The sequence below is a fragment of the Drosophila virilis genome, chromosome 3 (assembly GCF_030788295.1).
Source record: "Drosophila virilis strain 15010-1051.87 chromosome 3, Dvir_AGI_RSII-ME, whole genome shotgun sequence".
NCBI lineage: Eukaryota > Metazoa > Arthropoda > Insecta > Diptera > Drosophilidae > Drosophila > Drosophila virilis.
In genome coordinates, this window is record NC_091545.1 from 20,867,750 (window position 1) to 20,882,088 (window position 14,339).

General features: G+C 39.7%; 1 protein-coding gene across 1 annotated transcript in view; it reads right to left on the bottom strand.

Moving 5' to 3' along the window:
- The window catches only part of LOC6624448 (uncharacterized), a 169,918-nt gene that overhangs the window by 85,127 nt on the left and 70,452 nt on the right, over window positions 1-14,339 (bottom strand). Inside the window, exon 3 of the mRNA XM_032434522.2 lies at window positions 6,988-7,042. The gene's annotated coding sequence lies outside the window, so the exon portion shown is untranslated. The remainder of the gene's footprint in view (window positions 1-6,987; window positions 7,043-14,339) is intronic.

Sequence of the window (14,339 nt, forward strand, 5' to 3'; positions counted from 1 at the left end):
CAAACACAAATAGACATTTGCATATATTAAGAGTATATTTTATGTGGGTAAATATATGTGCGTGTTGGGCAGGCTAGTTAACGTTTTTATTGATTAGATGAATTCGTTAGCTATGCAAATAAATCGCTTAGGCAGCAACAAGTCAGGCACTGAGGTCATTATCAAGTGGAACAAAAGTCAGGGCAAAAACACAAAAAGGCGTAGGTGTCAGATGCGGAACGTCCTTCGTTGCGGTTAAGGAATGCAACTCGATTAAGAGTAGGTACAACCTACCTACCTGAGCGCTGACTTACAAAACTTTATTTCCCATGGTCAAATAGAAATGGCCAAAGATAAAAGGAAGAAATATCTCATAACCCATTTTCCATAAACATACATAAACCACAAAAGCCACAGCAAAAGTTAACCAGACTCATTGTTGTTGCTGTTGTTGTTGTTGTTGTTTTGTTGCTGTTGGGTCTGGTTTATACGCGTGGGCGTAGAAATCACTGCCAGTCAAAAGGTCATGTTATGATCTTGAGCGAACTATGTGTCTAAGTCCGACGATGACGCTGAGGAGCATGGGAGCCCGAGCTCAACTCAGGCGGTTGCAGTTGCTGCACCACAACAACAACAACAACAACCAGAACAACATCAACAACAACTACAGCAACGAATATCAAAGACACAGAGCAAAGGCAGCAAAAAAAGATCAGAGCAAAACGGATCAGTGTAGAGCGATGCTATGGACGGTACGGCAATCAAGAAATCCCACTTGATACAAGTGCATTTATAAGACATTATAATGAGTTTTTATAAACTTAAACAGGGTCGCAGCCAACGCTATGCCCCGTCACCCGTGTTCGCCTTAGGGCGTCACTTAACTAGACTTGAACTTGGACAGGCTCTTGGAATCGGGCACTGTGCAGCATTGATCATGACTGAAGATGATAATTGCTATGAGCTAGGTCAACAGTTGAGCAGCAGCAGCAGCAGCAGCAGCAGTACACATGTCACCAATGCTATCAGGTTTTGCGCCGTGTCTACTCTTTCCCAAAGAAAGTGAACAGGCGATCAGCGATCAGTGATCAGGCTAAAAAGTATTCGACAAATTCGACAAAATGATCGTGTCTTATGACAGCCATTTAGGCAGCAATTTTCATACATCTTGGACAAGTTTTCTACAGCGGTTTTCACTTGGTGTCCGAGCAGCAATCATCAATTGAACGATCAGTGGGCATTCGATCGCTCTATTCGATCGATTGTACGATCGATGTATCATTTAGTGTATAACCTCAATACGGCGATCAATAAACAAACAAGCCAAATGCCTAATAATTGTAATTTACTATATTTTTGTCGACTATATGACGATCATAGACGAACCAAACACGATCGGGCCCCAAAGGCACACTGCACTCCATGGGAGTGGGAGTGGGAGTGGAAGTGGGAATGCAAGTGGAACTGGGAGCGAGTGGACCTGTAAGCGTAACCGTTTAAATGGCAGGGCAGCTTAGCTTAACTCAGCTCGACGAGTACGAGCTTCAGAGCCAGCACACTCTTGGATATGCAATACATATTGATCAAAATTGATGATGTTGACACGAACTTTGAACGAGGCACAACAAGCGATGACTTTACGATCGTCTAGGTTTGCTACTCCTCGTCTTCTTCTGCTCCTCCTTCAACATTTTTTCAAGGGTTTCTTGGCGATATTTTCGTCAACACTCAAATTTTGAACGATCTTCCCAAGTGTTTTGGGTATCGCATGTGAAATAACAACAACTTTATAAATTCTCAAGTGAGAGTTTCGTTCAATTGATACATACACTTACACGAAAAGCTGGGCACACTGGCCATTGAATGGCTTTCAGCTCTGGCCACAATATCACCATCAACCAACTATCGATCGTTCGGCGTATCTTAAGCTAATTGAAGACCGGCTCGTTGGCTCTTCAACTCAATTGACATTTGGTGTGTGAGTTTCGTAAACAGCAACAGGTTAAAGTGTTTTTCATGTTGTTGTTGTCAGTTTATAACTGAAGAATTTAATTGTTAAGACGACACTTTTGGCTTTTGTCTATGTGATAATGCATGTGCCACAGAATTTCTGCCAATACAAAATTTGCTTTTGGTGTTGCAACCTTAGCGCGTTCTCTCTGTTACTTTCAATTTATGTAGTTAGATCTCAGACCTGGCGTCGTCGTCACTGCCAAAAATGGTTAGCCAGACAAAACGTTCAGAGACGTCAACAACAACTGCAACAATAACAATGACAACAACGACCAACAATCTGACCAACTGTCTGTTGGTCACATTGTAGCGCCAACACTCGCCAACAACTGTCAGGTGTTTAGATGCCTGCCTCAGATCTCTCTCTGACTGCGCCACGAGTCGCATTAGTTGCAGTAGTCTAATCGGGTCTAATCACTTAGACATGTAGCTTGTAATGCAAGGGGAGAATCACAGCTGTAAACCTCATTGTATTAGCGCAACAGCCGCTTGCGAATTACAATCTTATGTCAAAAATAGCGAGAGCTTAAAATCAAGAAATTATTTTTAAAATTATGGAATGGAAGAGGAATATAGCCAAAGTTGAAGATAAGTAAAATCTTCATCTGAATGGAAACAAATATTTCAGGTAACTTTCGAACCTATTAGACTTAATTATTTAATCAATGAATTAAATAACATCGAAAGAAGTTCTTCTAGGACTTTAGTGCTGTCTTCCCACCGGATATTATATCATTCAATTAAAAACTATCTATTAATTCTTCAGATGCATCAGGCAATGCCATACTAAAGCATCTAGTTGGGATAATCCCTTGAGTAGTTCTATAAGTGCAACTGAGGTTCGGCTCAAAGATGTTGGAGCCCAATGCGCTTGTTGCGGCTTGTAATTGTTGCCACTCGTCGCTGGTTGTCGTTGATCGTCAGCGGGGCTATTGCTGTTGTCCTCCAGCTGACAACATGCTACACTTTGGTCACTATAATGAGCCGTAATTAGTGCTGATGTGTGGACAACTTAGATGCCTCAGCAATGTGCCATGATAGGCCGCGTGTGAAAATTTGCGCGCTTTTTGATAATTGCGACAAAGAGTGCTTGTTGCTGTTTGTATTTGTTGTTCGGTGGTTTTGTTGTTGGTGTTCGTCGCTTGAACTGTGGCTCTGACATGGCCATGCATCAACGTCGGTGTCGTAAACGTCTGGCTAAATGAAAGGAAAACTGATTAGCCTTGACAAGTTCAAATTGTTTTAGCGTAGGGTAGGGACTGATGCGAGCTTTGGCAAGCTCCAAAGAGTGAAAGCGTTGGGGGGCCAGCGAATAAAATGTCTTTCCCAAAAACCAAGACAGAAACGAAAAAAAAAACCAAATATCAAAATGTCCACTGATTGCCAGCGCTTGTCGTACAGCTAGCCAAGGCAGCCAGGCATTCAGGCAGGCAGCCAGCTAACGGTTAATACAGTCCATCATTATCAGCCACCAACACCGCCTAGCAGTAAAAGAAATGCGTTACCAGCCACAGCAACAGCAACAACAAGAACAACTGCAACATCAACAGCTCTAAGGTCAGTTAGAGACCAAAAATTGTTGTGCACACATACACGGCAAACCAAAAAAGATTCTCACAAGGCTGCTGGCTCAGCGGCTGGTTCTCCTGCGTCTGTCCACAGTCCGTGGAGTCTTAGCCTCAACCTCAGCCAGAGCCTGCAACATGAAACAGGTGTGGCACATCGCGTCTACAATGCGCAACGTAACTACCAGCGCAACAATCACACACACTCACAGACAGGCCAAAGCCAAAAACTGGGAGGCTGCCCCAGCCGTTTTGGCCAGGCCATCTCTGAGGTTTGCCTCCATCCGAGGCAGTAAGTGTGCACTGTGAGAAATTGATGAGGTTCTTGACTCTTAAAGCAGAAAAGGAGCATGCTGGGCATAAGGAGACTACCTTTTCTCTCACAAATTTTCCAGTTGGAGCAAGATTTACAACAAGATTTCCTTTTATTGTATTAATATTTTATTGTTGCTAGATTTTTTGCAACTTTCGAGCATTTAGAATACTTTTCGAACTTCACCAAGATTTTCTTAAACTCAATTTAATCTTTAAAGAAATCACCAAAAAGGATAAGAAAAAAATAGATTAAACTATTTGAAACGTTCACAACTCCTGGATATTAAAAAATAACGAAATATATTTCAAAAATATTTTGATATTGATAGAATTGCATTTATAGGAAATATTCTAGGAAGGAATCTTTTTTAATAGCATTAAAATGCAGTTTAGTTTTCTAGCTTTTTTTTTTTTAGTGTTCCTTTGGCGACGCTTTTACCGCACGTTCGTTATTTTTTCGCAATTTTTGAGGTCACAATATGCCCGACGACGACGCCGATGATCATCGCTGGAAATCTGAGGCCGGGTCTGGGTCTGCTGTTGAGGTTTGTTGTTTGTCGCCTTAATGAAACACGCGACATACACTTACACACATGGCCAGCGTTGACTGTGGGCACTGAGCAGCACCGAGAGCCGGGTCTAGTCCAGCAAATAGCTAGGAAAACAACAACAACAACGCCGCGGCGCACACACATGGCACTCTCAACTTTGACCCGGGTCAGGCCAACTGCAAGTTGAAATTATGTAGCGTGGAGCATGGAGCGTTGCGCGAAATTAAAAAGATAACTCAGATGTGAAAACAATTGATAGTCACAGATATTGAGCTTTGACAGCAAAACGATAGACAATGCATGATAATTTTCTAGTCTTCTCTCAGCATTATACACACATATATATATATTTTTTTTGATTCTTGCGTAAAGTCAATTAAGGTTAGCAAAAAGCTGAAGATGTTGGTGGCGCACTTTGCAGATGAAGGCTTCAAGATGCAGCTGGAACAAGACTTCACTGACATTTGAACTGCTCATCTTTGCCATATTTGGACACTAAGTGGGCATTTTAAAGCAAACCAGATGCCAGATTCAGCCAACCTCAGTTCGTACTTTTCGTACTTATCGCTAGAGGCTGTTAAACGAACTGTCTTTTTAAACTGCGCATTCGGTTGGTATTTGTTTTTACTTTTATTTTTTTCATCTTTTCGGCTTTTAATGATTGATGGCCGTGTTGCATTGTATATACGAAGTTTGAGCTAATTTATAACAACAACAACAACAACAACGAGCGATTGGCTAACTGAGTGTCTGGGCGCATCATCAAGCAATTTGTATGCCCGCCTGTCAATATGGAATCAAAAATATTGAACGATCCTTTTGTTTGGCTCGTTTTGATTGGCCGTTTTTTGTACAATCGTATTTTTGTAATTCTGTATTTTTGTATTTGTTGCTACACCTTCAAAAGCGGAAATCCCATCAACAATGCGTCGTCAACTCTGATGAGTAATGATTGGAAAGTGGATGCACGTCAGGAAGGGGAGCGGAGCATTGTGGCACAGCTTCAAAGTCAAGCTGTGCAAAAAAAAAAAAAAGAAAAAACGGTCATTGCTACCCCTCAGACACTTTACACCTTCGATGATCCGTCATAACTTTTAACACATGATATAATTTTGTTGCATTGTCTGCAGGATCGTATTCTCTAGATGGTTTGCTTGCTTGTAAACATGATTGATGAGCCCAAAGCAGCCCACCCCTTGCCCTCTCGTTTACCATCTATCTAGGTCTGCCTCTCTTCTCTGTCTGTCTATCTCGAAATTAGTACAACAAACTGTCAATGATTTGTAATTGCATTTTCAATCATTCAGACTTGGAAGAGCTTGTTTCCAATTCGAGTGTGCGCAAGTTCAAACTTGAACATTTCCTGCCAAAACCAAACAAATCAATTCCAAAAGCTTACAAGTTATTCGTGATTAAAAAAAAAACACTTTCAATATCAATACCCTGCAATAGGAGCCACACAGGGCTTATACAGTTGTGTAAAGCGAATATGATTATAAAAACAATTCATGTGCATTTGTATCTCATTTGTATTGCTCTTGTTATTTTCCAGGGTATTGTAGCATTCAGCAATCTCACCTGCCAGCATATTCTAGACTGTTTTGTGTGGCGCCCATTTAATTTTCAAACTCGAGATGCACCACAATGATAAGAAATTTAATTGATTACCTTTTGTTTTTGTTTCTATTCCTGATTTGGTGGATGCTGTTTGCTCACCTTTCAATATTAAAACTATTTCGCTGTTTTCAATTCCCACGCCAAGTCATCATATACAAAACATTTGATTTATTATTGGCGGGGGAAAAAGAGAAAATATATCATAACTTGCTTATAACTGATTGGATCATACATTGCGTTCGTTTCCATCATATTTTTGGGTCAATGTCTGGGGCAGTGACTGGGCTCCGACTGTGTATATGGATGTGGATGTTTCGTTTCGTTTTGATTGTGATATTGAGTTTAATTTTTGGACGTTGGGGTAAGAGCAAGCAATGCGGAAATTCAGCTAATACGCAGGTGTTAGCTACCGCCCCGTTAATAACTCGTTGGGCCCGCATGATATATGAGCTATGGAAATAAATCCACGGCATGACCTCAGCTATCAAACTTCACACGAAACGAAAATTTATCACCCCGAAGCCCGAATAGAAGCGCAGGCTTAACTCATCGCACGGCTCATTAACAAGAAGCTGCCTCTTGTGGTTTATGAATAATCAGTTTATTAATCAATGTGCCGCATGATTGCAAATAAACGATGATGCTATTATAATGATCGCACTATTACGGACTACACATATAAATACTATTGCCTAACTAACCCCCCTCAATACCACTTCTCGAACCTGATGACCTACACCTTAAAGTCTTACTTAAAAATGATTTCCAAATGCATAGCCCAGATTAAAGCAGATATGGAAACATTGTTATTTACAATTTAACTATAAATATTGATAAATACATTATTACTGGGAGTTAGTCCGTGTCCAGGTCTGAATTTCCTTAACATACATTTTACTTCATTTAAATGCAAATACAGGCATATAAATATTAAAATATGCACTTACCCAGAAATGCAAAAGTTTCGCAAGAGGGGCATCCTTTTTTAAATTATAGATACATCTGAAAGAAGAAGAGAAAAAGAGCGGCTTATAGCAGAATCATTCTCTGGTCTTGTCATGGCACAGTTTTTATCTCTTAATTTATTTATTCATCAATTTTTCACTCATGGTAAAATTTTGAATCTTTCCCTAAACACTTTAAGCCCACAATTGTAATTAATATATGTATACAATTTCGGAGATAATGTTATATATTCAATTTAGATCAATTTCGCCGCCAACAAAGGCAACCAAATCGCAAATTCCAAATTTTCTAATATGTTTATTTCCAGGCAATATTTCTTATGCCGCATCAATTTGCACTGGGTAGCAAATTTGTTAGTTTCTTGCTGTCCATTGCCAATTAAGATGTATTTTAACTACTGCTGCTGTTACTGCTGCTGTTTCATATGTTTTAACTGTTGACCCTCACGCTTGGTCACTCAATTAGCCGGCCACACACAATGCAGTCGCCCCTCGCCCGCTCCCTAGTCCTTTGCTCTACCCACACCCTTACCGCTGGCAGCCAAACAGCTGTTGCCGTTGCCCATCAAATGTTGCCGTCAACACTTGGGTCGAGCGCGTTTGAAAATTAAATTTATGATGGGCACTCGGCCAGCTATAGCCCGAGTGGGCGTGGCCGAGAAAAGGAATCATTAAAATCGCCTCGCTGCCAGAAAAAAAAGGAATATGCAAGCCAAAAAAAAAAAAAAAGGAAATATAAAATATGAAAAAAGATTTACAACAAAATGCAAACAAACCTGCCTAAGCCAAAGATCATTGCAGGATGAGCGATGCGAGAAGTGCGTGTGTCGTGTGTGTATTCATGTCTGTGTATGTGCGTGTGTGTGTGTCTGCTTAGTTTAAATAAAAAGCAAAATAAAGGAATTATAATAACAATTGAAATTACCAGTCGCTAGACCTAAACAAGCAACAATATTTCCCCTAACCCCACTCACAAATGTCTATTTGCCGCATTTAGAGCGCTCACGCGCGTAATTAGGAGTTGCCCAGAGGATCATAGAGCTGGCCAAAACAGGGAAAAAGAAAAAGCAGTGTCCTGACCGATCTGCCAATCTGACCAATGTGGCTAAGCCGCTGTGCGTGTACTTAGCCCGACGACGACTGAGTCGAGAAAAGTCGCTGGATTTGTGAGCCGCATATAATGGACGGCAACAAAAAGCCAACAAAAGGCTTATTTAAATGTGCATTAGATGCTCGTGTCGGCCTGCTGCTGCTGGCTAAGTCCTGTCACATGTCAACAATTTTCCAGCGGGCCCGCAAACAAAACGCAATTCAAACTTCCTGCCAGCGATTAGAGGAAGTACTCGTAGCACACGTAGACTAACGAAATTAGTCGTGTTCTTTTCTTTTTTTTTTGGGAAATTTCAAAGTCAGAACATATGTTGCGCACAGTTGGCATCCTGCCAAGTCCAGCCAAGTCCTGCGGCAATTTCATGCTCACTCACACGGTACTTAAAGTGTGCAGCGTGTCCGCCGCTAAACAAACATGCACATAAATTGTAGCTCCTACTCGTTGCCACATACTGCCAAACATTGATACAGTCATTAGGCCACCAGCGATTGCAAGGGCTACCGAAAAACCGAACCAGAGATCGATCGATAGTGCGATCCAACGAACCAATGAACCCCTGCCCTTAGCCTTGTCTCGCTTAATTACCCAGCATGTCTGAAATTAGGCTGTCATCATCATTTAGTATGAGTTAGGAGCAACCGCTTCATATCGATACCCTGTATATGCGGTCGAAAAGGTTCTTAAAACGTTTTGTGGGAATGTTTTTAACAGACGGCAGAAGGTTTCTTGGAAGTCAGAAAATAATTAAGTTATCTAAATAATTTTGATATTTACAAGTGATCAACAAAGAGTTTTTTTCTTTAGATTCAGGCCAAGCAAATCTTATCTATGATTCTATAACAAATATAAAACTAGAACATTTGAAGGACAGCTCCTGTTCTTGTTCAAATAGCTGACTGTTTCATAATTTTCGTTCCTTAAGATGAGGTTCAATTTAAAGAGATAGAGAAGATTATAAATTCTCTTAACCATCTCTGCAGGTCTAACAAAGCACATCTCGAAAACTGTCAAAGCTAACAATACCACAGTTATCATCTATCGATTAGAAACCGATATATATCGAATTTAATCACGTTCACAATCTAAATGTCTTAGTGGATGTTGCCCTACAAGCTTAAGACTTTCTCATACCCATGTATATATGTACGTGTTGATATCCCAAGTATCAAAACCTTATCTTCAACAACCACATGGAAAGATACAAACAATCCCAATGTACTCTTAACATTATTATTATTATATTCGACATAAGATGATTGACAAAATGTAAACTCTTTATATTTCACTAACGAATATGAAAAGGATGTAAAATCGATATCTGTTCAATTCATAATCTGTGTTATTCACAAATATTTCCACGCATAAACGTAGCTGGCTTTGATTTTGCAATTATTATTTATAGTTACGAGAATATATTATAATAGACACAACGCCACACCCAAAAGTGCATCTCTTTCAAGACGATCACAACTGCGACTGTCATTAACAACATTTAACGTTGAGCGTATAAAAAAAAATAAAAATCATTTGCATTTTGCTATAAACAATAAGGCATTTAAGCATTTAAGCGTTTAAGCATTGTGGCAATATCAATGGCAGTAGTGCAAATGGCCGGAGATGAAGCCATCGCGATGCATCGGAGGAGTTGGGAATGCAAAGCAATACAAAAATGGAGCTCGATCGAGCGATCCAACGATCGATCGCCAAGTGGGCAAGTGTTGAGGCAACGGTCGAGCTGCATCACGATTTTAAACGATGCAGCGTAGCTTTATTGACTGTCGCCCATACACACATATACATATATGTTTTCTATATTCTAAGTATAAAAAATCTTATTAAAATTTTATTGCAACAAAATGGAAACAGCGCGCGAAAAGCTGCAGCTAAAAACGGAATTCGTGCGCATCAACAGCTTCAATTTGTTGTTGTTGTTGTTTTTAATGTTGTTTTTGTTGTTGCTTGGTGCATCTTTTGTCTAGCGGAACACCTGCTAAAGTCAAGCGATGACGTCCCAGCCACAGCTTGCAGCTGTGTGTGATGCATCCGAGTCAGACTTGGAGTCAGCTCAACACAAGTCAAGTCAAGTCGAGTCGAGTCGAGTCAAGACAAGTCAGAGGCAGCGTCGACCTTCTTACCGCCCGTCCAAACTAAGCCCGCCCCTCGACAAAGGCCGCATACGACCTTAGTCATTTGTCAGCCACTGCAACCTGGGAACTGGTGGTGCTGCTGTTAGTGGTGGTGGCACTTTCTTAGACCAAGATCAGGCCTCCATGGCATAGCATGGCAGTGCCGCAATGCCTAACTAAATATCATTGGGTCAAGTTCAGCGCTGTGCACATTTAAAACAATATTTTCTCAATAGACCTTTCAAATTGGATATATGCACATATACATGATATACCCTGTAGACATCAAAGTGCTTACAAGCCTGCACAAACTATTTTAATAGAAAGGAGAAGGCATCTAGTAAATATTCTTTTACTAATTTGTTTGCAAGATGTTCTTATTGAACCCCGAATATTAATTTTACTTTTCAAACAACACTTAATTATATATCTAAATTTCAGAAAGTTGCTAGAACCAACCACTTTTTTAGATAAACAAATTATTGTTAATTAAAAAACCTTATTTTAAAGAGTAATCATATTCTTGACTGGTTCAAATCCAATAAATCGAAGCAATTATAAATATATAAGTCTTTGCCATTTCTGTTCAAGGTTTCAACATAAGGTAAGGTTCTTGTTTCAATTCAATAAACCATAAACTATATCAGATCTACTAATAACATTCATTTCAAATTCGGTATATTTTATTAACACTATATATATTAACCTGACACGCAGCACAACACTTTCGAGCACTGGGTATCTACCAGTCGGATAGCGTATTCTCATTTGTTTCATATATTTTTTTCATTTCATGCGCATCTGCTTCTAAGCAAGGAAAATTTAATTCATATTTTAGTTGAATTGCAGCAGCTTTTCGTTTGATTTATACATTTTCATGTGTTTTATTATCGGTGCGCAAACGCCTCTTTCTAACACCAGTTGGCTTTCATGGTAGTCATCTCTGGCTTAGACATATGATTCATTTCGGAATGATCTGTTATGCCAGCCAGCGGGTAAGAGGAGCTGTCGAAGAGCGGCGTTTGCAGGTGCCGCTGGTGCTAAAGAGACGCCCCACTTTGAAGCTCAAAGTCCTCAGACATGGGCTTTTATTACCCCAACAACATACGAAGCTACTTTCTCACATAACCAAATTCATAATGAACTTGGGAGTGTGTCACACATACTGACTAACAGATACCCACTAAATCTGTTAAACTTAAAATGATTGTAAAATGAATATAGTTTCCAACCGGGTAAAGGAAGCTGTATTTCTTGAAGAAGTTGAATCTGGTGCTTAACAGAAATGCATAGGTAGAAATTGTTGATATCAGAGAACATGCTGACCATAACAGAATCTGTCTCATACATGCCTCATACGAATATTGGGTATAGGGTATAAACAGCATCTCATACCGAAGATCACAATTAGGCCCTGCGGCCAAACTGGGAACCTGGCACTGGGGTTTGAGTCCGAAACTGTGGAGACTATTCCACAGTGCTGGGGCATTCAGTCGAGCACATTTCTCACAATCAGCTGTGAAAAATCTTTCCATTTATGACCCACTAAAACCGAAAACAACCGCCAAACTGAATTGAACTGAACTGAACTGAACTGAACTCAACTAAAACTTGCCTTATTTCACAGCATATCGTTGTTTGGCGGCCGGCACTGGGAGAAGGTCCCATATCATTTGTGTGTGTGTGTGTGCTGAATGTGAAATTCATTTGTTTAGTTATGAATTTAATGTACATCCATTATGCATAAATTCACGAAATTCCATACGTGGAGTACATAAGGAGAGCAACAGATCTTTCCATATGAGGCAAATGCTTTGTTTGCTCGGTTCGGCGAGGTGAAACACCTTTTTGGGGGCAACTTCATAGTCCATTTGGCAGTTTGGCGGCTTTAGGTGTTAATAACAACCACAAAGACGTTACAATTACGCATTGAAATCGGTCCGAGCTGACCGATGTGTGATGTCAACGGTACCAGGGTTCCCACAGATCCAAAGACCCACCAAAAAAAAAATAAATAAATAAATAAAAGAAGAAAATAAGAGTGTTGAACAATTGTTAAATTGGTATTTAAGCGCGTCTTTTTTTATGACATACACGCCCAATATTTTCCATATTCCACAACAATGCGGAACTTTTGTGTAGCGCCCGTGGAGGGAAATGGAAATGGGCTCCCATCAGATGCGATGCGCACGGAAGCTGTTCTTGCCGTTTGATCACAATATTTACGGTAGTGTTTCCAGCGTGCTGGGCTAGGTTGGGCTGGAGAGGGCGGCGGGAGGGAGCTCATTACGAACCGGTTGTAGCCATAAAATATGGAATAAGCTAAGCTTTCTAGCAATCGTGTGGCATGTAAATGTTGTCATAACAAAAATATCAATGTGTGTCTTCGCATTTTGGAGCAATTTGTTGGCCACACTCAAATCCGATCTATCAATTTATCAATGTCCGAATGCAGCAGCCTCAATACATTGACAAACATAAATTAATTTTATTAAATTCAAATTCGCGCCACTAAAAACTGGAAAATATGTCCAACGGTCTCAGCGAACAAAGCGAAACTTGACCAAAAAGAAATCCCCCATAAAGAAAAAGACAAGAATTAATTCCGGCAAGCCGATAATTTGATTCCCTTACAGACATATAGCATAGAAAGAAAGAACGAGTACAAAGATTTGTTAGGACTTTACAGATATGTTGCCAGAATAGTGAAACGTGAATTGTGATATATTTATATATATATGATGTAAGCAAGAATGTAAACAGAACTAATAAACTCTAGCTCTAATCCAGCCTCCAACGGAATAAGGAATCTCTGCACATTATTGTGATGATAGCAATATCGATTCTGATTAAAAATATATATCTATTTTAACGTGTTACATATCATGTTACTTTATTCGAATACCCTCTGCAAGGGTATAAAATGGAAGAGTCAACTTTTGTAGCAAGTGGCTTACATTTTTCATAAATACGAATATTTGTATACAGGAAATTAACATTTCTGTTTTGCTGATTCGGTTACGGATTCGGTTTCGGTTTTCATTATTGGCATGCGCGACCCCTAAGGGTCAAATATGATTTGGTTTCAAGTTTTTTTTGGTTTTCTGTGGCACGCTCGATGTATTCTGAAAAGCAATCGATACCAAAACAGATCAATGATCTCATTTGCATACGGCACAAAGCTGCCAAATGTGAAACATGCCAAAGAGCATCCAAATGCCGCAAGGTGGAAATCAATTTTTGAGGCTTTCAATCAAAATCAGAAATGAAAAAAAAAAAATAATAAAAAAATAACCGACAACAACAACAAACCTGTGGCATTTTGCACAACGAGAAACGAATAATTATACACTGCAGTTGGGCATGATCAAGAGATACCCTATAAAAAGCAATTTTAACAGAATTAAAACCATTTTAGAATAAATCATTAGATCCATGTTTCTGGTATAAGGAATCATGTCAACAAAGCTCTGAATCGTATAAAACCAACACATTTCCATTGGAATGTATATGCGTAAAGCAAATCAATTAAAGAAGACTGATAAAATATCTACTCGATCTGCCCTGGTTACACATTTTGGAGCCATTTCGAGTGTTCTTTATAGGGTATAATTAAGACGAAACTGTGTAACTGAATGATCAGCTCAGTTGGAAGACAACGGACAAATCGAACGCATAAATTAGTCAGAAATAAGCGCGAAAACGTGTTTTAAATTTTTGTTTTCATTTCACGCGCGCGCGAGGCAAAGAACGAAACGAAACGAGACGAGACGAACCGAAACGAGACGAAATGAACGACGAACGCTCATGTCAGTATTTGTCAAAGTTTTTGGCAGTGATTAATGCATTTATAATTAATTTATTGTATACACACACTCACACACTCGACACACACACACACACACACACACACACACACTAATGCAGTGGAACAGATATGGTGGCTAAGGAGAAGGCATTTCCAGCTATTTTCTGTCATGACATAAGTTCAAAACTGGAACTCAGCATACCGAATACAGAATTCGGCTGGCATTGTCGTTTGGGCCCCCTTTTTTTTGGCAAGCCTTTAACCTAATTTCGGCAGAAATATTTATATT